At 45.6% G+C, this 23,584-nt stretch overlaps 1 protein-coding gene and 1 long non-coding RNA gene across 4 annotated transcripts in view; one reads left to right on the top strand and one right to left on the bottom strand.

The window, feature by feature from the left end:
* The window catches only part of LOC308593205, a 751,641-nt gene that overhangs the window by 482,529 nt on the left and 245,528 nt on the right, over nt 1–23,584 (bottom strand). The gene's annotated exons all lie outside the window — the stretch shown is intronic.
* ASAP1 (ArfGAP with SH3 domain, ankyrin repeat and PH domain 1) overlaps nt 22,896–23,584 on the top strand; it is a 142,112-nt gene continuing 141,423 nt past the window's right edge. The window contains exon 1 of one of the 2 annotated variants that reach the window (XM_081204431.1): nt 22,896–23,315. The gene's annotated coding sequence lies outside the window, so the exon portion shown is untranslated. The remainder of the gene's footprint in view (nt 23,316–23,584) is intronic. The other variant, XM_081204428.1, reaches the window with a different exon arrangement.

Here is a 23,584-nt window from a genome sequence, read left to right as displayed (position 1 = left end):
GAAGAACCTTAGGAGTGTGTGTAGGAAATCCATTTATTCCTTCCATTCCATCAGTAGTGTCAAAACTCAACAAACACCACTGGTAGGCCCTCTCTGCTAAACCATTTTCTAGACCATTTGCTATCAACCAATCTATGCGGCCTTTGAAAGTACTTGTTACGTACTGAGTTGAATAGGATCCAGAATGCAGCAGTCTGATTGGCCCCAGAACAATAGGATCCAGAATGCAGCAGTCTGATTGGCCCCAGAACAATAGGATCCAGAATGCAGCAGTCTGATTGGCCCCAGAACAATAGGATCCAGAATGCAGCAGTCTGATTGGCCCCAGAACAATAGGATCCAGAATGCAGCAGTCTGATTGGTCCCAGAACAATAGGATCCAGAATGCAGCAGTCTGATTGGTCCACAGGAGCCACCTAATCCAACTCCAGGTGGAAGTGAATCCACAACCTGATTGGCCTACAGGAGAATCCTGGAATTAGCCAATCACGTAGGGTGCATTGTGTAAATAATGCATATAAAGCAGACGTTTCGGGGGCATTCCTCACTACTATGAGCTGAATAAAGAGCATGAAATCCACACTCAATTTCAAGTATATTTCAGTACTTACATTTGACTTAATAATAATTGCTTTTAAAAGAGTTTTGTTGTTCTGTTGGTTGATGTTCAGCTGCCTAGAACTCCTTTGGGAGAAAGGACAGGATGTAAAGAAAAAAAAAATTAAGCATCTTTAATCAATGGAAATATGTGCTGTAGCTGTGATGGGAATATTGTGTACAGTTCTGCTCACCTCACCACAAAAAGGATATTGTAGAGTTAGAAAAGAATTCAGCAAAAGGGCGAGCAAAATGACCAAGCAGGTGGATATGGCTGTATGCGCAGCATTTGGGATGTTTTAGTTTGGAGAAAGGGCAAGTAAGAGGCAACATGATAAAAGTTTATAAAATATGTGGAGAAAGGGGATAGAGGGGATAGAGAAAGGTTTTTCTCCCTCGTAACTCTAAAACTCTATAACAATGATGCTGAATGTTGGAAGATACAGGACAGGCGAAATAAAGTATTTCTTAACATGGATCATAGTTAAACTATGGAACTATGGAGGGGGTAATAAATAAATAAATAAATAAATAAATAAATAAATAAATAAATAAAATTTTTATTTATACCCCGCCCTTCCCGGTTCAGGAAACCAGGTTCAGGGCGGCTAACAACAAATTTAAAATACTTAATTCATGCTATTAAAAAAACAGCATAAAATACGATATAAAACATAGATAACAATAAAATCAAAAATCAATTTAGGGGGGAAATCCATCCAATAAACATTAGATGATCACCAGGGCTAGCTGGCTAAATTAGTCCTATTTGGGCCAGCGAGGAGACCAGGGGAGAATTAGCTGTGGGATCCCAGAGTGGGTAATCTTCATAAAAAGGGGAGAGGGAGGGACGGAAGGGGAACAAAAGATCAGGCAAAGTTTAAATTGAAAGCCAGGTGGAATACCATAGTTCTGTCTTACAGGCCCTGCGGAAGGAAGTTAAATCCTGCAGGGCCCTGGTCTCATTGCTTTTGTTTGTTACTACGATATGTATTTTTGTGCTTTTTATATTGTAAACCAGCCTGCGATCCTCGGATGAAGAGCAGTATAGGTATTTAATAAGTAATAATCATCATCACTTCCTCTCACAGTGATGGAAACCAAGCTAGGACTCAGCTGTGCAGCTGCAAATGAAATGTTTTCACTGTGTTTTAAGTGCAATATACAATGTCACACTAGAGGGCAATGGTGAGCCTTATGGAAAAGTCAATGTATTTTTTAAAAAGCATTTTCAGAACATTTTTTATATGTGTGTGGATTTCACCCTAGATAGCTTTAAAAGAGGATTAGACAAATCCATGGAAGAGAAGGCTATATACTCTGCCTCTAGAATTGGCAGCAGCAATGCTTCTGAATACCAGCTGCTGGAAACGGCAGGAGGGGAGAGGGGTCTTGTATTCGAGTTCTGCAGGCTGGTTTTCCATAGGCATTTGGCTGGCCACTGTGAGAACAGGATGCTGGACTAGATGGGACACTGGCCTGATCCAGCAGGCGCTGCTTGTGTTATTAAATGTTAAATACCCATCAAGTGGCGCTGTGGGTTAAACCACAGAGCCTAGGACTTGCCGATCAGAAGGTTGGCGGTTCAAATCCCCACGACGGAGTGAGCTCCCATTGCTCGGTCCCTGCTCCTGCCAACCTAGCAGTTTGAAAGCACACCAGTGCAAGCAGATAAATAGGTACCGCTCCAGCAGGAAGGTAAACGGTGTTTCCATGCGCTGCTCTGGTTCGCCAGAAGCGGCTTAGTCATGCTGGGCACATGACCAGTAAAGCGAGATGAGCGCCGCAACGCCAGAGTCGGCCACGACTGGACCTAATGGTCAGGGGTCCCTTTACCCCTTTACCTTTTTACCCAAGCTTTTATCAAGCAAATCAGGATGAATGTAGGATGAATGTTCATGACTTAATAGCTGAGGTCCAGCACGGAGGGCCTTCTGGCGGTTCCCACACTGCGAGCAGCAAAGCTACAGGGAACCAGGCAGAGGGCCTTCTCGGTGGTGGCACCCGCCCTGTGGAATGCCCTCCCATCAGATGTCAAAGAGATAAACCACTACCCGACATTTAGAAGACATCTGAAGGCAGCCCTGTTCAGTTTTTAATGTGTGACATTTTAATGTATTTTTAATCTTTGTTGGAAGCCGCCCAGAGTGGCTGGGGAGACCCAGCCAGATGGGTGGGGTACAAATAATAAATTATTATTATTATATTATAATAGGCTCCCTGCAAACAAATCAGAACAAATGCTGAGCAGAGTCAGTCCTAATCTAACTTCTGCAGCAGCTTTGTGCAAGCAAATAAGGATGGATGCTCAATAAGTAGGTCAAGATGAGGAGCCCTAGATTGCGTTACACGTCATGGAGGTAAATGGAGACAAGGCTGTTCTTTTTAGCCTTGCGTTTTTGATCAAATTTACTTCTGCTCTGAATACGTAAAGAAAACGAGAAGAAATGAAAAATCGTGCTTGAACGCAGAGCACTAGAAGTCAGTAAACAGACACCAGGCAAATGAGGAGAAATGAGAAAGAATAGAAGGAGGAGGAGGAGGGATTCTTTTAATCTATCTTGGACAAATTTAATTTTAGAAAAAGAGCAATCATCCTTGAAGAAATGGCAGAAAGGCACGCCGAGAGGCTGGCAATAACAGATGGAGAAAGAAGTGAGCCTCTTCCAACGCAATGTTCAGGCTTCGTGGATGGATTTCTTAACACAATCAGGAGAACGCCTCCATGTTGCAATATTCCATGGGGATTAGTCATCGCTGCAAAGATGACTTTGTCAACGGGATCCGAGTCAAGTGTAATATTCTGCCCGTGGCTTCAGCAGAGAACTGTCTCGGTCCCTGTGTAGCATGAGGCATTAACGTAATTTCTTCTTTAAAGTCAATTCACGAGGTACAAACATTCCCCTCAGTGAGGACATTAAAAACCACCTAGACCTGAGGGCACAAACATCTAACAACTCCCATCCTCCTTGGCCATCAGCCATCCTGGCTGGGGGTGATGGGAATTGTAGTTCAATTACAGCCAGAGGGCACCATTTTGGCTACAACCAGAGATTATAACCATGTCTTGCTAATAAATATGCAACTGTAAAAGAGCACCCTACGGAATATTGAAATCCTTTTCTTAAAAAAGGGGGGGTTTTATTCTTACAGGGAATGCACAACTTCATTAAACGTAATAAATGTTTTACTATGTTTTTATGTACAGTGGTGCCTCGCAAGACGAAATTAATTCGTTCCGCAAGTTTTTTCTTCTTGCGAGTTTTTCGTCTTGCGATGCACGGTTTCCCATAGGAATGCATTGAAAATCAATTAATGCGTTCCTATGGAAACCGCCTTCAGACCAGGTCCGGGGACAGTCTGTCCCCCGACCTCTTCTGAAGGCTGGGGGGGGGGGACAAGGGCTTTTCTTCCCACTCCCAGCATTTTAAAAAACCCCGGGACAGCGGAGGACTTCTCCGCTGTCCGGGGCGATCTTAAAATGCTGGCGGGCGGCATTTTAAAATCGCCTGGGACAGCGGAGGACTTCTCCGCTGTCCGGGGCGATGTAAAAGCCCCTGGGAAGGCAGGCAGAGGGGACAAAGACTTTTGCCCCCCGCCCGCCTTCAGAAGAGGTCCTGGACCTCTTCTGAAGGCGGGCGGGGGGCGAAAGTCTTTGCTTCCCCCCGCCTGCCTTCAAAAGCCGTCCGCGATAGCGGGAAGCGCTTCCCTGCTATCCCGGACCGCTTTTAAAATGCTGGCGGTGGGGAGCAAAGCCTTTCGGCCCCCGCCGGCCTTCCTGGACCTCTTCTGAAGGCCGGAGGGGGGGAAAGGCTTTGCTCCCCACCACCAGCATTTAAAAGAGGTCCCCGGAGATTTCCCTATGGGCTTTCGTCTTGCGAAGCAAGCCCATAGGGAAATTCGTCTTGCGAAGCGCCTCCAAAACAGAAAACCCTTTCGTCTTGCGGGTTTTCCGTCTTGCGAGGCATTCGTCTTGCGGGGTACCACTGTATGTTGGAAGCCTCCCAGAGTGGTTGGGGCAACCCAGTCAGATGGTCAGGGTATAAATAACATTGTTATTGTTGTTGTTGTTGTTGTTGTTGTTAAATAGGGTGTCCCCACTTTCTGAGAAATGTTGGAGGGTATGGGTGATGATGAGAGGACTCCAATAACACCTGGAAGGCAAGAGATTGTCGATCCTTGAAGAAGAAGAAGAAGAAGAAGAAGAAGAAGAAGAAGAAGAAGAAGAAGAGTAGTAGTAGTAGTAGTAGTTTGGATTTGATACAGTTGTACCTCGGGTTACATATGCTTCAGGTTACAGACTCCACTAACCCAGAAACAGTACCTCGGGTTAAGAACCTTGCTTCAGGATGAGAACAGAAATAGCGTGGTGGTGGCGCGGCAGCAGCGGGAGGCCCCATTAGATAAGTGGTGCTTCAGGTTAAGAACAGTTTCAGGTTAAGAACAGAGCTCCAGAATGAATTAAGCTCTTAACCCGAGGTACTCACTACCTGAAGGAGTCTCAAAGCAGCTAACTTTCTCCTTTCCCTTCCTCCCCCACAACAAACACTCTGTGAGGTGAGTGAGGCTGAGAGACTTCAGAGAAGTGTGACTGGCCCAAGGTCACCCAGCAGCTGCATGTGGAGGAGCGGAGACGCGAACCCGGTTCACCAGATTACGAGTCCACCGCTCTTAACCACTACACCACACTGGCTCTCAATAGTATCAATTCTGACTGACTGCGGCTCTCTCAGACCTCTGGCAGAAATCTGCCCCAGTCTGGCTGCTTAAGATATTGGAGATGGTGCATTCTGAACTCGGAACCTTCTGCACCCAAACCACGAACTCTCCTATTGAGGTCCTGCTCCCTAACTGGAAAAGTGTAGCACGGGTCAGCAAACTTTTTCAGCAGGGGACCGGTCCACTGTCCCTCAGACCTTGTGGGGGGCGGACTATATTGGGGGGTGAAACAATTCCTATGCCCCACAAATAACCCAGAGATGCATTTTAAATAAAAGGACACATTCTACTCATGTAAAAACACGCTGATTCCCGGACCGTCCGTGGGCCAGATTTAGGAGGTGATTGGGCTGGATCCGGCCCCCGGGCCTTAGTTTGCCTACCTTTGGTGTAGCATTTTTTGGATTAAGACTGCAATTCTGCAAGGAGTCACCCATTGGTGTTGTTATGAGTCCTCCTTAATCCATCTCCTAATCTAATAATCCTGACAAGTCCATTTTTATTATCAGTAGATCTCTAAGCACCGTTGGCTTTTTACATTCCATTAAACACAACATTTTGGGACTCGGAAGTGTTTGAAATTTGCTGACTGTAATGGTTCTAGGGGTGGCTCATGCGTAAATCGTCGCCACACCTGGCTGGGTTGCCTGAGTGAACCCTTTCTGTCTGGACAGCCACTCGCCCGTGGCTGTCTCAATCGCTGGCAGAATCCGTCAGTGGGCGTTTCTCGAACTTCTTCCAGCAAAGAAGCTCTTTGACGCCTAGTCTCCGCCTAGTCTTCCTGCGCGGAAGCCTTCTGTGCAGGGAGGGTGTGGGCAGCGGAGGACCCGTGCTCTCCCCGCTGATCCCCAGCGAGGAGTCATGGAGCCTCCTCGCCGATTCCCCCATCTGCCCCCCTTCTCCACTGGTGCTACGCTGATTTCCTTCCCCAGAAGATGTTCTGCTACTCTCCCTCCCGGGACGCTCTCCGGAATCCCTCTGGAGCCCTCCCTCTCCCTCTGGCTCCGATGGCAGTTCCCTGACACTGACGTTTCTTCCCTTCGGAGAAAAAAGTCCCCTCTTACTCTGCGTATACTGTACGTTTATGTAACCATGCCAGAAACACATGTTTTCCATTATTTCTGCTCATCTCAACAGATTTGTCTTCAATACCAAACTTTTAAAGAACACTGCAGATTTAAAACCGGCAACAGCAAACCTTGCTCTGCAGACGTTGCTAGCTACCGATTCTGACATCTCTCATAGATTACAGTTCAAATGAGAAAATTGGGTCACCGTCCCCAAAACTGGAGTGTCACATTAGCCTTTGCAATACAGATGTGTCTTTTTTTAAGATAAATGTAAACAGATGATCTGCGTTAAAAAAAATGGAAGCATCTTCGAGACTCCCGCATACAATTTTCCATTTGTTGCTCTTGTGCTCCAAGCCCAGCTCATGTGAAGGAATGTCAGTGAACAAATGAAGGCCAGGATTCTGGCATCAATCCTGCCTCCCTTTGGCTCCTTGTTCTCTCTTGATACTTTTGTTTTTCAAGCCCTTTCTTCCCTGCAGGCTGAGGACGTCTCAGGGGGAGGAAAATAGTTGGGATTTTTTACAGCACTGAGTCTTTTCCAGCAAAGCAGTCTTGCTAAAGGGGGCCAATTCTAAAGAGGCCAATTTGAGACAGGCAGCCAAAGGCATATGCAGGAGAGAAAGAGGCAGCGGGACTGCATGCCCACAGAAGGAAATCAAAGAAGAACCTGCAAGAATAAGAAAGGGGAACTGACCTACAGCCAGGAAGTGCTTTATTGCACAGGCTGAGGTCTGGTCTACAAATACAGCAAAATGTTAAGTTGTGGGTGAACATATCAGACGACACAGCGATTCTTCAAACAGCTCTTGTTTATTCACAGGTCAGAAGAGAACTGAACTGAAGGGTTCAGCCAGCCTGCTTATATAGAGCTCCACTACAACGCAACAGTAACAACCTTCTGTAACTAGCCAATCACGGAACGTCACTTTCAATTCCTTATTTGCATATGGGGACCTGAGTAAAAACTATCTACAGTATTCCCCTGCTGGCCCAGGGTGAGAACTTCAGTACATAACACAAAACAAGGTGGTAAAATGCATGAGAGTCTTGATCTCCGGGCCGTAGGTTTGAACTCCATGTTGGACGAAATATTCCTGCACTGCAGGGAGTTGGATCAGATGATCCTCGTGGTCCCTTACAACTGTGAAATTCTATGATTCTGATGTAGGTCCATGAATAATCATAGTTTAGAGATCCCAGGCCCTAAGGAAGTCAGATTATCCTCCACTAGGGCCAGGGCCTTCTCAGCGATGGCTCCAACCTGGTGGAATGCTCTGTCCCATGAGACCAGTGCCCTGCAGGATGTAACTGCCTTCCGCAGGGCCTGTAAGACAGAGCTATTCCTCCTGGCTTTCGATTTGAACCTAACCTGATCTTTTATTCCCCTTCCTTCCCTCCCCCTCCCCTTTTTATGAAGATTACCCACTCTGGGATCCCACAGCTAATTCTCCCCTGGTCTCCTCGCTGGCCCAAATAGGACTAATTTAGCCAGTTAGCCCTGGTGATCATCTAATGCTTATTGGATGGATTTCCCCCCTAAATTGATTTCTGAATTCTGAATTTATTCTTATTCACATTTTATACTATATTTTATGCTGTTTTTTGTTGCATCAATTAAGTGTTTTAAATTTGTTATTAGCCACCATAAGCCCAGTTTTCTGAACCGGGAAAGGTGGAGTATAAATAAAAAATTGTTGTTGTTGTTGTTGTTGTTGTTGTTGTTGTTGTTGTTATTTATTACACAAAACCTGCTCCTTTTCCCTTATGAGGTATCCAAGAGCCCATATAGAGTCCTTAAGTGGGTCCCCTATCGGTCAGAGAAAATAACAGAGGCCAACCAGAGAATATTGAGAAGCAAAGCAGCTAGTAAGCCTGATCTTTATTAAACTGTTGCAACAGGGTCCTCACTCACCACATGCAGGAGGGAGCAGGAACTCAGAACCATGGTGCGCAAGCCCTTATATAGACTATTGAAATTGTCTGCCCTGTAGCTCAAGTCCACCCCCGGAAACATCATACATACATCACAGAAGGAGGTGGTCTACAACAGAAATCCTGTCTGCCAGGATACCTGACAACGGCCAGTGATTGCTTACTTGGGCAGCCCGGCCATTCTTTTGTGATGGTAAATACTTTAATTCCTGAATCCAAGTCACGGGCTCACCCCATTCATACACAGAGATGCCCTAAAGACAGGTAAGCAAAAGACAATGGAGAGGCTTTCCCATTTCCTTCCTCCTTGCAGAGAAACATTTGAAGTCAATTTGGGAGAGTCAAAATGGTTTTAGGGTTGTTCTCCTGTACCATTTCAGACATGTGGTTTACATGTACTTATGTATGTGTTTGCCTTGTAAATGTATGAAAATTTAATTTATATAAAGGTAAAGGGATCCCTGACCATCAGGTCCAGTCGCAGACGACTCTGGGGTTGCGGCGCTCATCTCACTTTATTGGCTGAGGGAGCCAGCGTACAGCTTCAGGGTCATGTGGCCAGCATGACTAAGCCGCTTCTGGCGAACCAGAGTAGCGCACAGAAACACTGTTTACTTTCCCACCGGAACGGTACCTATTTATCTACTTGCACTTTGACATGCTTTAGAACTGCTAGGTTGGCAGGAGCAGGGACTGAGCGATGGGAGCTCACCCCGTCGCGGGGATTCGAACCACTGACCTTCTGATCAGCAAGTCCTAGGCTCTGTGGTTTAACCCACAGCACCACCCGCATCCCTTTAATTTATATATTTGAGACCTTAAATTCCTATAACAATTCTATGAAAATGGACTGAACCAACACAAGCTGAAGACAACGTGTCACATTTTTGCATGGTCCCTGATCTCCATACGGTGGGGTACAAATCTAATTACAGTCATGCCTCATGTTACGTTTGCTTCATGTTACTTTTTTTAGGTTGCGTCCTGTGGCGACCTGGAAGTACCAGAAAGGGTTACTTCCGGGTTTCGCCACTCGCACATGCACAGTAGCATCAAATCATGCTTCACACATGCACACAAGTGTCAAATCATGCTGCGCACCTGCACAGATACGGTGCTTCAGGTTGCAGGCTTTTCATGTTGCAAACAGACCTCCGGAACGGATCCCGTTCGCAACCGGAGGTACCACTGTATTACCATCATCCTTCAAAAGAGAGGACCAATGTGGAAGGCAAAGGGCCAGGCTACAGATATTTCCCTCCTAATGCCCTAGATCTTGGTTTGCAATGTGCTTACTTGCAACCACTAGTGGGATGCCTGAGGAAAGCATCCCAGGTAGCTTGTAGGGGCCGCTGTCAAGCGATTTCCCTAATGGAAAAAGTTCACGGCTTGTTGTTGTTGTTTAGTCATATCTGACTCTTCATGACCCCATGGACCAGAGCACGCCAGGCCCTCCTGTCTTCCACTGCCTCCCGCAGTTTGGTCAAATTCATGCTGGTAGCTTCGAGAACACTATCCAACCATCTCGTCCTCTGTCGTCCCCTTCTCCTTGTGCCCTCCATCTTTCCCAACATCAGGGTCTTTTCCAGGGAGTCTTCTCTTCTCATGAGGTAGCCAAAGTATTGGAGCCTCAGCTTCAGGTCTGTCCTTCCAGTGAGCACTCAGGGCAGATTTCCTTCAGAATGGATAGGTTTGACCTTCTTGCAGTCCATGGGACCCTCAAGAGTCTCCTCCAGCACCATAATTCAAAAGCATCCATTCTTCAGCGATCAGCCTTCTTTACGGTCCAGCTCTCACTTCCATACATCACTACTGGGAAAACCATAGCTAGTTCACGGCTACCTGGGTCAAAATGCCTCGGACGACCTGACACTCTGGCTTTCCACATCTGTCTGTGCCAGTGCTCCTCCTGGCTGAGTCTCCTGCTCCAGTGTCAATGCTAATTAGAAATGATGTTCCTCTCCTTCCTCCTTGCTCCAGGCATGTGCCCTGTCACGGACAGAGTTATGTCATCCTCATGATAACACCCAGCAGTGTTTGCAACCTTCAAGGGGCATCAGCTGCCGGCATAGGCCGTGGCGCTCAGCACGACCGCGGCACCAGCTGGTGAGCAGAAGCATCTGTGCAAGATGCAGCGCAGAGACGGGGGCCACATGCCGGCCCCAAACTCATTTGGGGGGGGGAGGCAGAGACGAGCAGAAACCTCTCAACAAACCAGAGCGCTGTATGTGCAAAAGGAGACGTAAAAAGTCACCCGCAGAAACCTCTCAAGGCAACTCCTCTGGTTCTTTCTGTTGTGATTCATTATGGTTTGTTTGTTTTTAGAGATTCTTTCCTGGTCCTGCCATCTTATTGACGTATTCAGAAGTCTATAATAACTTTTCCGCTGCCTACCCGAACTGGAAACAATCTTTTCTCTCCTTGCATTTTGGCTCAATTCATTATCTCATTGGTTAGTACAGCGGATGCTCAGGTTGCGAACTTGATCCGTGCGGGATGCACGTTCGCAACCCGCAGTGTTCGCAACCCGTGTCTGCGCCTTTGCACACGTGCGGGTTGCAATTCGGCGCTTCTGCACATGCGCAAAGCGCGATTTGTAATTATAATTTGACTGGACCTAGCTTTCCTTTAAGGAATCTCTTTCCACCAAAGTCTAGCTTCTAAAATAAAAAATGCTCTCAGATCCAATGAGCTTGCAGGTGCTAACAGGGTGCTAAAAGGCATTCTGATTTTTCTTGGCACAAACAGAAATATTTCATCCCTTGCCATCTACAGGAGTTTAGTCCCAAGAAGCCAGGGCAGATGGACCCACAGTAGGAAGCAATTAGCTGTTAATGCAGGGGCAGAAATTCAGAGCTGGAATAAGTAACCTGTTGGTTGATTGGTTGTTTTCTCTGCCCTCTTGCTTCCCCTGGTTTCTCTCCAGGCAGGATAAAATAGCTTTCCGGTGTTCAACATGGGGTGGGTTTTAAAGGAAGGGATAATCAGGGCTGATGCATTTTAATGAGAAGCTACCAAATTTGCCCCCCTTTAAACAATTTTATTGAAGGTTTTTAAACCTATTGAGCACTAAAATCCAAACACATTAATAAAAAGATAATAAAACTCAGTATATAAAAAATAAAACTAATGAAAGAGAAAGAAAACGTTAAAAAGAGAAAGAAGAACAAAGGAAAAATAACTAGGAAAAAAATAGCTCTCCTGCCTCCCTATCTGACAATTATCTGTAGTAGTAGCAGCAGTAGTAGTAGTAGTAGTAGTAATTTTATTATCATACCCTGCCTATCTCTGGGTGGCTCCCAACAGAATATTAAAAACAAAACAAAAATCAAACATTAAAAACTTCCCTTAAAGAAGGGTAACCACAATTATTCAAAGTGTGTCCCCTTTGAACCAATATGGAAACTGAAAAAGGATTGTACTTTGAAAAATTGCACTTCTACAAATTTCAAGATGCATTACTGAAGCTAAACAATGTGTTCAAAAAAATGCATGTGTTGGGGGGGGGGAATGTACATAAAAAGAGTTTGCAGGATCAGGTCAGTGTCTCATCTAGTCCAACATCCTGTTCTCACAGTGGCCAACCAGATACTAGTGGGAAAACCTGCAAGCAGGATTCGAACACAAGATCCCTCTCCCCTCCTTTGGTTTCCCAGCAACTTTGGGTGATAATAACACAACAACAACGCATTATACTGGGGGGGGGGGGGTGCTTGCAAAAATGTGTATAACAAAACTACATAGAAAAATGCGTATATTAGGAGAAATTCGCACGAAAATGCCCACGAATTCCCATGTTGTTCTTTTTCCTTTTCAATTTAGGAATTCCTTTTCATTTTTAGAAATGAACTTAAGACAGGGAAAGTGAGAAATGGAGAAACTGAAAGTGGTGGATTTGTCCATCTTTATTCCATTCTAGGGCGGCACAGAACTGCCCAAGAGAGCTGCGAAATCGTTTGCAATTCAACAGTCCTTGCACATTGCAAATTTACCTATTACAGAAAAATATATAAAAAATGTTAAAAGTCTGTGTCATGTTTCCGGGCTCCTCCATGAATGCCCGTTGTGTATCTTGCCAGCAATGGCTGCAGCTGCTCCCAGTTCTGGAGAGAGGGGCAGGATTGCCGCGTGGGAACAAACAGGAAGGATGTTTCCATGCGCAGCAGCAGAGAGCCTATGGAGCGCATGAAGGCACTGAGTCCAAAACCGGGCATCAGAGGAGCCAGGTGTCTCCTGCTGATAACAACAGCCTTTCTCCCCCCCCCCCCCCAGGTAATATTTAGTGGTGCAGAATGCATGTCTTGGGTACATTCCTTCCAGTACTGCAAGCGGCAGGAGGGAAATTCATAATACGGTGGTACCTTGTGCTAAGCTAAGTACAGTGGTACCTCGGGTTAAGTACTTAATTCGTTCCGGAGGTCCGTTCTTAACCTGAAACTGTTCTTAACCTGAAGCACCACTTTAGCTAATGGGGCCTCCTGTTGCTGCCGCACCGCCATGTGATTTCTGTTCTCATCCTGAAGCAAAGTTTTTAACCCGAGGTACTATTTCTGGGTTAGCGGAGTCTGTAACCTGAAGCATATGTAACCCGAAGCATATGTAACCTGAGGTACCACTGTAGAAAGGTTTCTTTTTTAAAAAAAAAAAAATATTACGGGCCACTTTTCATTGTTTTAGGTGAGGGAATCCAGAGCGCTGCAAACAAATGCAGAGTGTTGAGTACATAAAGCCAAGTTTGTTTGTTTGTCTGTTTGTTAATGCATCAATTAAGAATGCAACAGCAGCAGAATTAAATCAACCCGCTCAAAGGCTGCTAGGAAAAGATGAATTTTCAAGGGATGTCCTTTTGCTTTCTTTCTGTTCCTAAAACAGTACATCTGTTTGCAGCCTGGGGCTCCTTGCGAAGGAAGGGCAGGACAAAAATTCAATAAGTAAATAAATAAATAAATAAATTTGGGCCACCATGCATGAGGGGGGGGGGCAACCTCCATGAAATCCAAATCATTTCGAGATCTTATCAGCTGGGAGGACTCGTACGTTTGCATCATTTGCAAAGGATGTAGGATTCATAGAATCATAGAATGATAGAGTTGGAAGAGACCACAAGGGCCATCAAGTCCAACCCCCTGCCAAGCAGGAAACACCATCAGAGCACTCCTGACATATGGTTGTCAAGCCTCTGCTTAAAGACCTCCAAAGTAGGAGACTCCACCACACTCCTTGGCAGCAAATTCCACTGTCAAACAGCTCTTACTGTCAGGAAGTTCTTCCTAATGTTTAGGTGGAATCTTCTTTCTTGTAGTTTGGATCCATTGCTCCGTGTCCGCTTCTCTGGAGCAGCAGAAAACAACCTTTCTCCCTCCTCTATATGACATCCTTTTATATATTTGAACATGGCTATCATATCACCCCTTAACCTCCTCTTCTCCAGGCTAAACATGCCCAGCTCCCTTAGCCGTTCCTCATAAGGCATCGTTTCCAGGCCTTTGACCATTTTGGTTGCCCTCCTCTGGACACGTTCCAGTTTGTCAGTGTCCTTCTTGAATTGTGGTGCCCAGAACTGGACACAGTACTCCAGGTGAGGTCTGACCAGAGCAAAATACAGTGGCACTATTACTTCCCTTGATCTAGATGCTATACTCCTATTGATGCAGCCCAGAATTGCATTGGCTTTTTTAGCTGCCGCGTCACACTGTTGGCTCATGTCAAGTTTGTGGTCAACCAAGACTCCTAGATCCTTTTCACATGTACTGCTCTCAAGCCAGGTGTCACCCATCTTGTATTTGTGCCTCTCATTTTTTTTTTTTTTTTTTTTTTTGCCCAAGTGCAATACTTTACATTTCTCCCTGTTCATCTTTTCCTTGCCTGAAAACATGGCTTGCCTTGGTGCAGAATTTCCGCAGCAGGAAGGGAGGATTTAGCAGCAAGCACACAGAAGCCTGCCTATGTGTTTTGTTTTGTTTTGTTTTGTTTTGTTTTTACTGTGAAACGTTGCACAGGACCAGACTGCTAATCGGGTTAACAAATGCACAGCGCTGCCTTTAAAGGCACCCTTGTTAAATGCCATTTCCGTTGTGCTTTTCTGAATCAGCTCTGGGCAAAACCACTGGCACATTCATTGCCCTGATACCGGAACTCCAATGGAGTTTGGTGTGTAAAAGGGACCCCCCTCCAACCCTTTGCTTTCGTTCTGGGAAAAGGAGAACCAGCAGGGATAAGGCCCCCAGGAAACCTCCTTGATTGCTCATTTGGAAGAAAGTAGCGAGAAGGGGCTCAGCGCTGAAAGCCACCCTGCAAAGCGACATTGTTCGAAACACAGCGAGGAGCCCTTAAGCCCCTTAAGTGCTGAATATTGCGACTGAAAACTCTATTTATGCAATAACGGGGCTGTCAGTGTTTCGGCTGTCTCTCCCTATGCGTTTTTAGTCGATTCTGCGAGAGTTTGCCAACCACCCTAGCGCGTTGTTGTGAAACCCAGCATCTAGAGTCACACGGCACATCTGGAATTTGGCTTTTCATCGCTGTGTAGGTTAGGTGGGGGAAAGAGTGTGCAGAAATCGAGAAGCTGGTGGGAACATCTGTCAGGCGAGGGCGTCCATCTCTCCTCTGCTTAGTCTCTGTGCTCCAAGGGAAGATTATGCATGCTATATTATTCCAGTGCATAGCAACTTTCCTTTTACATGGGATTTAAATGTGTGTATGTGTGTGTGTTAAGGATTGAGAGGGAAAAGGAGAGAGAGAAAGAGCAGGCTGAAATTGCCAGTACAAGAACATCCTGATAGAAAGTCCAGCCCTAACATGCAGTAAACAACTAGGTCATGCTCTCTCCAGATTTCGCAATGTAAAGGCGACCTTGGTCTGGCTTCATGCAGAAGCAAAGAAAGGGCAGAATTGGCTGCCAAATTCAGCATCCAGAAATACTGCCCAGCATCTCTGCTTCCCAGTAGCTGACCAGATGCCCCCAGGAATACCATAAGTGGCAGGAAGGATGGAGATATAGCAGTCTACAGCATGCATAGGCCGCTTTCAAGTACAGGAGTTCCCCTCTCCCTTCTCACCGATAAGAAGAAGAAGAAGAAGAAGAAGAAGAAGAAGAAGAAGAAGAGGAGGAGTAGTAGTAGTAGTTTGGATTTGATATCCCGCCTTTCACTCCCTTTTAAGGAGTCTCAAAGCGGCTAACATTCTCCTTTCCCTTCTTCCCCCACAACAAACATTCTGTGAGGTGAGTGGGGCTGAGAGACTTCACAGAAGTGTGACTGGCCCAAGGTCACCCAGCAGCTGCATGTGGAGGAGCGGAGACGCGAACCCGGTTCCCCAGATTACGAGACTACCGCTCTTAACCACTACACCACACTGGCTCTGAACTAATGAGCATTTGGTAGATCTATAGTCCTTTTATTGCAGCATTATGTTACAAGCACAAACAGGCAAACCTCTGCAAGGATATCCGTTGCCTACTCTGACTCCTCCCCCTGACTTCCTCAGCAAGAAGCGCACCAGCGGGAGGTCCCATCCCCCCAGCCCGTGTCTCCTTTTTTCTCTGACACACTTGGACCTCTGAGTTCGGGGGGAGGGGAGGGGTTCCCCCCCCCCACTCTCAACTGATGTATTGCCCAGCTGCTCCCTCCCTTCTGGTTGCTTAGCTGCTATCTCATAGCTGTCTAGCTCCTCTCTCAACTAAGCAGCTTCTATGTCTGCTTATCTCTCTGATTCTGGAAATGCTGGAAATTGGGGGGGGGCGGGAATACTCCCCCTCCTCTTCTGTTAGGAGCTGATCTCCCTGCAACTGCATTCCCCAGTCTTCTGATCCAGACCAGCCCCTGACAGCCTCAGAAGTATAGTGCCCCTAAGCATGGAGGTTCTCCTTTTTTTGATTTAATTGCGTCCAGAGGAGGAGGATAAAGACAGAGAGGAGTCTGGAGGCTAAAACTTATGAGGAAAGCACATGGTAACAATTGTGGAATATGGATATAAAATTTACAGCATGGTCTAAGAGAAAATGATATGAAAATAATATATTGATGATATCTAACATCAAGTAAATTGGCAAAACTGTATAAATCTAAATCAAATAAGAGTTGGGAATGTAAAGAGAAAGCAGGTTCTTTTTGTCATATTTGGTGGCCTTATAGTAAGGTTAAAGCTTACTGGGAAATGATATATAATGAATTGAAAAGGAGGTTTAGAATAACGTTTCTTTAAAAAAACCAGAAGCTTTTCTTTTGGGAATTATAGGGACAGAACTACCAAACCTGTACAGAAACTTATTCATGTATGCCAACACAGTGGCAAGAATGTTACTCGCCCCAAAATTGAAAGAAGTAGAAGTCCCAGAAAAGGAAGAATGGATACAAAAACTTACAGAATATGCAGAAATTGCAAAACATACCGGAAGAATAAGAAATCAAGATAACAAACTTTTTATAAAAGAATGGAAATGGTTTGTTGAATATTTACAGATAAATTGTAAACAGATAAGGACTTTGGCAGGATTATTGCAATAACCTGCAGTTTCGTAAGAGTGTATATTTCAAGTAGACAAATAAATTAACAAATTAAGTTAATTTGGATATGCAGAAGATATTAAAAATACATTTAAGGAACCACAGAAAGAGGGGGAAGGAAGTCGAGTTTTGAAATGTTAAAAAGATTGTAAAATTAGTGAAAAGTATAAACCTGAACATCATAAATAAAAAATTCCCCCCAAAAAACCACACAACAACTTATGAGGAAAGTTTGAGGGCATTTGTAGCCTCGGGGGAAAGGAAATAAAGAGGTGAGATGAGAAGCATCTTCAAATGTTTAAAGGACTGTCACACAGATGGGGTCATAGTTCAGTGGCTTAACACCTGCCCTGCATGCAGAAGGTGATGGGAGAAAGGCTTTGTGCTGGCTATCAGGCAATAGCTTGTTCCATTTGCCTTGCTCCACCCTCCAGCACAGTGGCATAGCGTGGGTTGCAAGTACCCAGGGCTGCGCAGAGGGATGGGGTGGGTGAGAGGGAGGGAGTTAAACAGGCCTAGCAGCATCTGTGTCACCCAGGAAATTGAAGCCACAGAGATAAGAAAAGAAGAGTCATTCCATTGTCTGGAGACAAACGGCCTCGGTCCAGTATACCTGAAGGAGCGTCTCCACCTCTATCGTTCTGCCCGGACACTGAGGTCCAGCTCTGAGGACCTTCTGGCAGTTCCCTCGCTGCGAGAAGCCAAGTTACAGGGAACCAGGCAGGGGGCCTTCTCAGTAGTGGCACCCGACCTGTGGAACGCCCTCCCACCAGATGTCAAAGAGAACAACAACTACCAGACTTTTATAAGACTTCTGAAGGCAGCCCTGTTTAGAGAAGCTTTAAATGTTTAATAGGTCATTGTATTTTAGTGTTTTGTTGGAAGCCACCCAGAGTGGCTGCGGAAACCCAGCCAGATGGGCGGGATATAAATAATATTATTATTATTATTATTATTATTATTATTATTATTATTATTATCACTTCCTGGTTCACATGAAGAAGCCATTTTCAATGGAGACCAACAGTGGAAGTGCACAGCAGTAATGGGGCCGCATCAGGTGTTGAAATTTTGCACTCCTAACAATTTTGTGCCGGGGGCAACTTCGCTTGTGCCCCCCCCCATGCTACACCACTGCTCCAGCACTAGGAATCTTCATAAAGGAGTTCTTGCATTATGTGTATTTTAATGAATTGAATCAAGTGGGAGGTTATGAGTCATGGGGTTGGGGACAGTGTGTGCACGAACGCAACAGTGCTTCGTTTATTTTCTGGTCGCTATTTTGTTAACAAAGCTAATATTGTTTTACAGATTGTTAGTGCTTTGTGAATCCCACAACACGATTGTGCTGTTTTGCTTATTTTCCTAGTCGTTTCGTTAATCGTGTTTTATGGACTGCCATTGTATTAATGGTGATCTGTTAATGTTCTGTACCATTTGTTGCATTCGTGATGCTCTGTCCTTGCTGTTTATTGTTTAGAAGATGCTTTGCGATTCATGTGAAAGGAAAGCAGACTGTAATCCATTAAATCACATCAATCCCTGGCAACTCCAGGTAAGGATGAGAGAAAACTCAGCTTGAGATTCTGGAGAGCTTCTGCCAGCAATGTAGGCCATGCTGAACTCGATTGACCAATTGTCTGACTCAATATAAAACAGCAGCCAACGTTCCTGGAAAATGATGAAGTAGATCTGTGCTGTGTTGCTTCAGAGGGGTGGTTTGAACCAACAGGTTTTAATTACAAGAAAGGGAGTTTCGAATGAGCATGAGGGAGAACTTCCTGGCGATATCTGCAATGTATGCACAATTATTTAAATAAGGGCCTTTTCAGAGAACCAGCTATGGCCCGGGCAAGCAGCTCCTGTAGAGCTCGCTCAGAGGTGTGGCCTGGCTGGAGGAGTTTGGTTTCTACTGTACACAGGCTCCAAGCAGGAAATTCTCAATCTCAGGGTTGTGGGTTCAAGACCCACGAAGGGCATAAAGATTCCCACATTGCAGGGGGTTGGACTAGATGACCCTTATGGTCTCTGTTGAACTCTACAGTTCTACAATTGGGAACGAAGCTTGATTTTCCATCAGCTCATAAGTATGTTCATACATAAACAGCAGAAGACAAGATGGTATGTGTGGAGTTTGCCCTCCTAGGTGTGTGACATGGCGTAGTGGTTAAGAGCGGTAGTCTCGTAATCTGGGGAACCGGGTTCATGTCTCCACTCCTCCACATGCAGCTGCTGGGTGACCTTAGGCTAGTCACATTTCTCTGAAGTCTCTCAGCCTCACTCACCTCACAGAGTGTTTGTTGTGGGGGAGGAAGGGAAAGGAGAATGTTAGCCGCTTTGAGACTCCTTCGGGTAGTGATAAAGCGGGATATCAAATCCAAACTGGGTTCATAAGGAAAGGGTTAACTAAATGTAAAAGGACTAACCAATGGGAACCCAAGGGGCAGAGTTAACTGTGTACAGTGGTACCTCGGGATGCGAATGGGATCCGTTCCGAAGCCCCATTGGCATCCTGAATGGAACGTAAGACGCGACGGCGCATCTGCACATGCACAGGTCGCGTTTTGCCGCTTCTGCGCATTCACATGACATCATTTTGAGCATCTGTGCATGCGCGGGTGGCGAAACCTGGAAGTAACGTGCTTCGTTACTTCCGGGTTGCCACGGAGCGCAACCTGAAGGCGCTCAACCTGAAACACATTCAACTCAAGGTATGACTGTATAAGGTTTAAGCACAGAGAGGTTTTGGGGGGGAGTTAGAGTTAGGGTGGGACACGGGTGGCACTGTGGGTTAAACCACAGAGCCTAGAACTTGCCGATCAGAAGGTCGGTGTACGCCGGCTTCCTCGGCCAATAAAGCGAGATGAGCACCGCAACCCCAGAGTCATCTGCGACTGGACCTAATGGTCAGGGGTCCCTTTACCTTTACCTAGAGTTAGGGTGTTGAGAAGACAGTCTGGAGTTAGAACAGACAGAGAAGGTAAGTCTGTGGGTTGGGCTAGGCTGGTGTGAGAGGGTGAGAGAATTTGTTAAGAGGAGTTAGTCAAACAGTTGAGATAACCAGTCAGAAGGTATTAGGTAGGTATAGGCCAGTAAAGAAACTAAAGTTAAGATACTGACAGGAATATTATCTGAGAAGCTACAAATGTTTGTAAAATAAACTTGTTTTGTTTTGTTTTTTGTTTTTTGGTTCACTTTTAACAACTGTCTGGACTCAGTGTTTTACCAGAGAGTAACGGGTTGGTGGCAGCGGGAAGCGAGCACAGTGGTGGCACAGGGATCAATAGACCGTTAAATGTCCGGGGACCCTGTGTGATTGCCACAGTATGAAACGTCTAGCTATGGGGAAAAACCACCTTGGAAACTCATTCATTTGAAGTTTTTAAACAGAGCCCTGCTTAAAATCCTATCACCAATTTTCTGCATCGGTGAGGGGTTGGGCTAGATGACCCTGAAATACTTTCAAAATTTATGGGCCTATAATAGACCTATCCATATTTCAAGTAACCTATGCTAGTGGGCAGTTAAAAAAAAAAGTCTGAAACACGAACATTAAATAAACATCAGTATGTCTCATTAACTTGTTGGCACAGGATAAGAAGAAAGAATGTACACATCAGGCCGATTTAAAAACCATTAAGATTCTTAATCTTAAGATTCTCCTTCTGTGCCGAAAGCAAAACAACATTGCGAGTGAAATCCTTGTGTATTTGTGGCTGCTAAACTTTTTGCACACACCCCCCCACATGAATAAAGCAGGCATCTAAATGCTTGAGGATTAGATACATTTCATTCCGAGTCACTATGTCGAAATTCCTGCTGTTTCCTTTGGCTCTCGCCTTTTCCGCTTCTGTTCCCGAACTATTATGTGGCGCTGTTCTGCGCAGTTGGACAGCTGCTACAGTCTGGTGACATTGGTGAGGGCATGTGCGCCTTTGCAAAGCAGGGGAGCCTCGGAGCATGTCCTGTACGAGCCACAGAACAAACGGCCAGTTTGTCCTCCCTTCCAAATGGCACGCAGAGCTATGTTTTTTAAGCTTGAGACAAAATACCCAAAATATAATGGCACCTTCCCACTACCCTCACACCGGGTCTTAGTGCTCTGGATTTTAGTAGTGCAATAAACATAAGGGCAGCCAATGGCCCATCTGAGTCCAGCATTCTGTTCTCACAGTGGCCAGCCTGTGGGAAACCCTCAAGCAGGATTCGAACACAACACCCTTCTCCCCTCCTGCGGTTTCCAGCAGCTGGTATTCAGAACCATTGCTGTCTCCAGCTGTAGCAGCAGAGCAGAGCCATCATGGATAATAGTCATCAATAGACCTGTCCTTTGTGCATTTCGTAAAATCACGGAATTGCAGAGTTGGAAGGGACCCCAAGGGTCATCTAGTCCAACCCCCTGCAGGAATCTCAGCTAAAGCATCCAACCTCGGCTTTAAAAACTCTCCAGTGAAGGAGAGACCACAACGTCCGAAGCGTTGACAGTTCCACTATTGAACAGATCTTACTGCCGAGAAAGTTCTTCCTGATTTTGAGTCAGAATCTCCTTTATTAAACTGTTTTGGAAATGGTAGTAAGGGGAATCAGGTCCCCTAACAACACTCAGCACCCAACAAACTGCAGTTGGCGCTGTGGTCTAAACCACCGAGCATAGGGCTTGCCGATCGGAAGGTCGGTGGTTCGAATCCCCGCAACGGGGTGAGCTCCTGGTGTTTGGTCCCTGCTCCTGCCCACCTAACAGTTCAAAAGCACGTCAAAGTGCAAGTAGATAAATAGGTACCGCTCCGGTGCGATGGTAAACAGCATTTTCATGCACTGCTCTGGTTTGCCAGAAGCAGCTTAGCCATGCTGGCCACATGACCAGCATGAGCAGCTTTATACCTGCTCCCTCGGCATATAGAGCGAGATGAGCACCGCAACCCCAGAGTCGTCCGCTTCTGGACCTTTACCTTTATGCCTGTTTGAAGTGCTTTTTGGTTCAGGATATGGCCTTAGTAGGGAACAGTTAGTCAAATGTGTCAACTTCAAGGGGTCTACTCTGAGTATAACTACCACCCCGTGAGTTGCACCCAGCTAAGTTCTATACAGTGGTATCTTGGTTCTCGAACTTAATCCGTTCTGGGAGTCCGTTAGAAAATCAAGGCGCGGCTTCCGATTGGCTGCAGGAGCTTCCTGCACTCAATCAGAAGCTGCGTTGGACATTCGTCTTCCGAAAAATGTTCGCAAACCGCAACACTTACTTCTGGGTTTGCAGCGTTCGGGAGCCGATTTGTCCGAGAACTAAGCCGTTCGGGAACCAAAGTTCCACTGTACAGAGAGAGAAGACCCATTGAAATGCATGGACCCAAGTTAGTCATGTCCATTAATTTTTGTGGGTTGGACTCTGAGTAGAACTAACATTGGCCACAACCCAAGATCTTCTTTTAAGTGATCTTTCTGTTTTCTTTATGGAATTATTGCAACTGGATCTCCCTTACCAAACACAGAGGGCCAGGAGGATAATAAAATAAATCAACAGGTGACAGGCAGAAATTAACCTTTGAGAAAGTGACATGTAGGAGCACGTGAAGAAGAGGAGGAATGGTGGTGGAGGGGAGCTACTCTGTACAATGGAAACAAAGCAAAAAGGAGCCATTGGGGGGGGGGGGATGGACACACTTAGCTAATAAGTATCCTAGCATTCCTTTCCTGCTACAAATCAAAGCTGCATTGCAGGACTGCTTGGCTGGTGGAAAATATTAACCGGCAGAAAATCGCCACGCTTTTAACTAAAATGTTGCCAGGCACAGATTAAGGAACAATGGGGAGGAAGGAGGCTTTCTAACCCCGCCAGATGCTAGTAAATTCTGAAAGAAACGAAGAAAGGGGAGGGGGGAAAAACCTAACCACCATTCTGGAGTAATGTCATACCTCAGAGACACACGCAAGCACATGGTGGAATGTTAAGAGAGATCCGGTTACAACAAAGTATGTCCAGTTGAGTTTTGCATTCCGCCCAGAGCAGGGAAGGGTTAACAGGAGAGGTTGCATGTTCACTTAGCAGTGGAGATTATGGAATGTTTATCCAGCATTCAGATTTCCTGTTTAAGTGTTTGGATTTCCTGAAATCTCTTCTATCAGCCCAAGGGGTGTCCAGTGAGTGGCCTCGCCACCCCCACCCCCCAGCCCCTTTTGGTAGACTTTCCTTCCTGCTGCCTTACCAATTGTATTTGTGTCTCCTTACCGGCCAGGACTTTTATGGATGCAAGTCAAAAACTTTTAGGCTCCCAGAAAACATCTGTGGATCCCTGGACTTTGGATTTTCTTTCAGTTTGAACCAAGAAATCAAATATTAACCCCCAATTCCTGGGAGTTATCACTGGAGCAGCGTGGACCATTTTTTCCCTGTTCAGCTGCCCGTGGGAAAATAATTTTTAACCTTTAATATGGAATGATGGCCTACATTTTGGCGGGCACTTCTGGAATGGGAGATCACTGTGGACAAATCTTGGTGAGTTATCAACACCGTCTTTAGGGATGCTTAGTCGAGAGACAGGAGCCGAGCTTGTGTCTCTGCTCCTTATGTATGGTTGTCTTAAATTTCAAATCACGGCAAAAGTGCTTGTTTTTGCTATATTGTTTGTCTCATATTTTAATTGTTTGCAAATGCTTGCTTTTCCTTGCTCAAAATAAATGGTGCTAAGCAATTAACTTCTGCAATGTCAGGAAGGATCACTCTGCAAATTTCTACGCTCGGCCCAGAAATCCTTACTCACATTA

The sequence above is a fragment of the Podarcis bocagei genome (assembly GCF_964188305.1).
Source record: "Podarcis bocagei genome assembly, chromosome: 8".
NCBI lineage: Eukaryota > Metazoa > Chordata > Lepidosauria > Squamata > Lacertidae > Podarcis > Podarcis bocagei.
The sequence above is the reverse complement of the archived record's forward strand: the minus strand, read 5'-3'. Positions and strand labels throughout refer to the sequence as shown.